The sequence below is a fragment of the Bactrocera latifrons genome, unplaced genomic scaffold, assembly GCF_001853355.1.
Source record: "Bactrocera latifrons isolate USDA-ARS-PBARC rearing strain unplaced genomic scaffold, ASM185335v1 scaffold_745, whole genome shotgun sequence".
NCBI classification, from domain to species: Eukaryota; Metazoa; Arthropoda; class Insecta; order Diptera; family Tephritidae; genus Bactrocera; species Bactrocera latifrons.
Window position 1 is genome coordinate 48,699 of NW_017537429.1, and position 3,692 is coordinate 52,390.

A 3,692-nucleotide genomic window follows, 5' to 3' on the forward strand; every position below is an offset into this window, starting at 1 on the left:
ATGAACAGCAAACAAGGCAGCACCTCCTTTTCTGTTCAGCCGGTCATATCTATAGATTTCGAATTCGCTGTTGAATATTTCATTATCAAAAATGTGAGGCTTTAGCCAAGTCTCTKTGAAAGCAATGATTTTAAAGTTACAATAAATGCTGTTTACATACAAATCAGTAAGTTTCGTATTAAGACCTCTAACAATGATAAATAGTCAGCGAATTTTTGTTAGTTAGTTTTTTTAATTCACGGAATTCCTTGGCATTTTAGTGATATCTACAGGGGGCTTATCACGTTTGTGCTCGAATTCGCGCACAAATACCCAGATGGCCAGAATGAGTTGTGAAGTATTAATTGAAAACTGTCAGCGGATACGTCGATCTTAAACGACGAAATATCCCCGTTATACTTGAAATTAAATTTACGGACGTCTCTATCTCCCGTTTTTAATTTCGACGAGATGTAACTTTTTATATCATCGACTGAGGTATTCGCAGCAAATCTCGAGACAAAAATTGCCTTTTTTTTGCGGTATAACAACTAAATTTTTAATAGGTGACTTGTAGGTATTTGGATCTTGAGAAGTTTTCCGCGTACCGTGTTCAGTATCAGTTTTCTCAGTGTCCTGAGCAGACGGAACCTTCTCTCCTTGAGGACAAGGGGATGAGAGATTAATGAGGTTAATAGTGGGTGGAGGCATTCTTTTTAAGGAAGATACAGTGGTATCTTCATCAGACGGACGTTTACGTTTAGATGAAGTTTTTGGATATATTTGTAACAAATGAATGCAATAAAATAAATAGTTATCAAAGATAACAACCAATGTAGCGAGCAGTTTGAGATGCACTGTAACACACGAAAAGTAATAAACTCGCGAACAGCTGTGGACATAGAAGAAACGAATAAAAACAAGAGATAAATTTAAGTAAGTAAATTAACATTAACAATTGCACTATTTAAAATGTAGCACAAAAACAAATTGAAAATGACTCGGCACAATAAATTTAAATTAGCTAGCATAGAATAAAAGTAAATTCAATAGCTTCAATAGCACACTATAACACTGATACTTATCTTAAAAGATCAATTAATCCAAATATTTTCAGAATTAACTCTTGAAAATAAATTAAACAAATTCGACAGAGCACCAAAATTCACAGCTGAGCACGAGAAGGGTTGCCAAAAGCCATACATCGCGATGTATCGTTGACATCTTCTGACACTTCTGGGAATAGGTCATAAAATGTAGATTTTGTTGTTTTTCGCAGTTCACCATCTTCAAAAAGAGCAAGAGGATAAGGAGCTAATTCATAAGTCATGTAGTTTTTTAGTTCTTCATCAGATTTTTTTAATACGCATATACGCTGAAATAATAATAATGTATCAATTGGAATAATATCATCGTCCACTTTGATTTTGCTAGTGGATGCCAACAAAGGAATAATCTTGTCTTTTCTTGATAACTTAACTTCTTTAAAATTTTTCCCATTAATTTTTTTCATTATTTGTAGCCCTTGTTGAAAAGCTGCGTAGCAATTTACGTTTTCTTTCCCAGTTATTTCAGTGGCGATAGACATAATGACACCAATATCAGCGATTGGAGAATGTTGAAAAAAATATTCTTTCAATTTTTTACGTCAATGTCGTTCCTTTTGAATCGTGCATCGGTTGAATCAGCGTGTTGATATCTTTTTTTAAAAGATATATTACAAAATTCTTCTATACCTTTTTCTATATCTTTTGAAAAAATAACACCTTTTATCCATTTAATTTCCATTCCTTCAACACTCATAGATTTCATTAAAGTTTGTTCAATGGTTTGATCGGTGGAAATTCCAGAAAAAAAAACATCGGAACGTCTAGCACTGAAATAACCTTCTGAAAATTTTCGAAACTCTTCTGGGTCCATTTGGATAGATAACTCCTGCATGTCTTGCATGTACGGTTTCGCGGACTTTGCATACGGGAAATGTCCTGATGCATGGAATCATCCTCTCAATAGTTTGTAAATGCAGATTCTAATCACCCATACGCTCAGCTGCAATAAAACCTTTCAGCACTGAAGCACTGTACCATTCGAAAATAGCTGATCCATAATCTGGACGTTTTATTTTTACTCTCTAGATCTTGCAATTTTTTTTCGAAAATTTCATTTAAACTTTGGAATCCAGTATTTTTCGTTATTTCGGTGTAATTTAACATGTCAAAAATATTGACATTCGTCTCATCAGCAATTACAGCTTGAAATTCCGAATTATTTTTTAATAGATCATCGAAAATTAATCTTGATAAAGCCAGCTGCAGAAGTGTATGTGCACGTACCGCTCTAGCATATGCACGTCCAGACATGATATGATCGATTGTATTTTCGGCATAAATCGTAGAGAGAGCTTCTTTAATTCCACTTCCTGCCATTATATAACTAATAAATCCCATATAGGACATCAGAGCATGAAAAGGGCCCAATCGGACAACAGTAAACATTTCATCTGATAAACATATCGCTGAAGTTATATCGCTCGATTTTATGTACAGAAGTTGATCAAATGTTACGATACATGTCTTCATATTTAACGACTTTGCGTTTTCTACTGATGTTTTCAGCGCCGTATACAAAGTATTATAATCACTTCGAGATGCATTAATGAATGGTAAGAATATTATTGAAGTAGTGTCAAAACCATGTGCACTTGTTAACAGATTCATATATCCGTTCCATCCCGGGACGTCATTATTAGTTTTGAATTTGAGATACATCCAGAGAATGTTTAATTTTGAAAAAACTGTGGGGGTTAAATTTGGTTCTTTCTCCGAAATTTTTATTTGAAGTTTTTTCAATCCTTCACCAGCAGAAGCAGGATATATTTGAAGGGGTATATGACCTTGTTCAGAAATGGTTGTCTCGGTTGGTATCTTATCTAAACGTTTAATTGGTTCTCTTGATTGTATTCCTAACCTAAATTATGGAAAGTATCTTTTCCATCCAGTGTGTTGACGTTAAAATCTGCTTTATCGTGCACAAATTGTAAAAAAATTACCTGCTTTTGTTTTCGCAGGATTTGTGAACGTTGCAGAAGCTTCATAGATTATTGCTTCTTTGTATGATCCACAAAAGCCTAAAGCATTACATATTTGCATTATTTTTTGGAGCCAAATTTTCTATGAAGTGTAACAGCTAAAGCCACATGCAGTGGTGATACAAATGAACGAGGTCTTACTGCAGATACAAAAGCATGAGCTATTGAAGTGCATTTCGTTTCATAATGATTCATTAAGTTTGGTTTAACTTTTTTGTCCTTTAGAATTATTTCTGATAAAAAAAAATGATAGAGAGTTTGGTATTGTCTCATAAACGTTATTAAACATTTTATCACTAGCCGGATACATTTTATTATAGATTTATTTACCATAAACCTGCGTCCGGATGTGTCGTCGTAAAATTTCACCAGCAGCTTTCAAAATACGGTATTATTCTTCTTCACTATCGTTTGACCTCTGACTGTACCAGTTATCGCACAATATTTCGTATTGTTGTTTTTTAAAACATATTATTGTATTGGATCCAAACTTATTGGAGAATAAAATATTATCCTCACAATGATTCGTTAACCTCATTTTTATTGTTTTATCGCCAGGAATATGGTCAATTGTTACAACACTTTTTAATTCTGCCAGTAAAAACTCACAGTCGTCGTTTTCTTC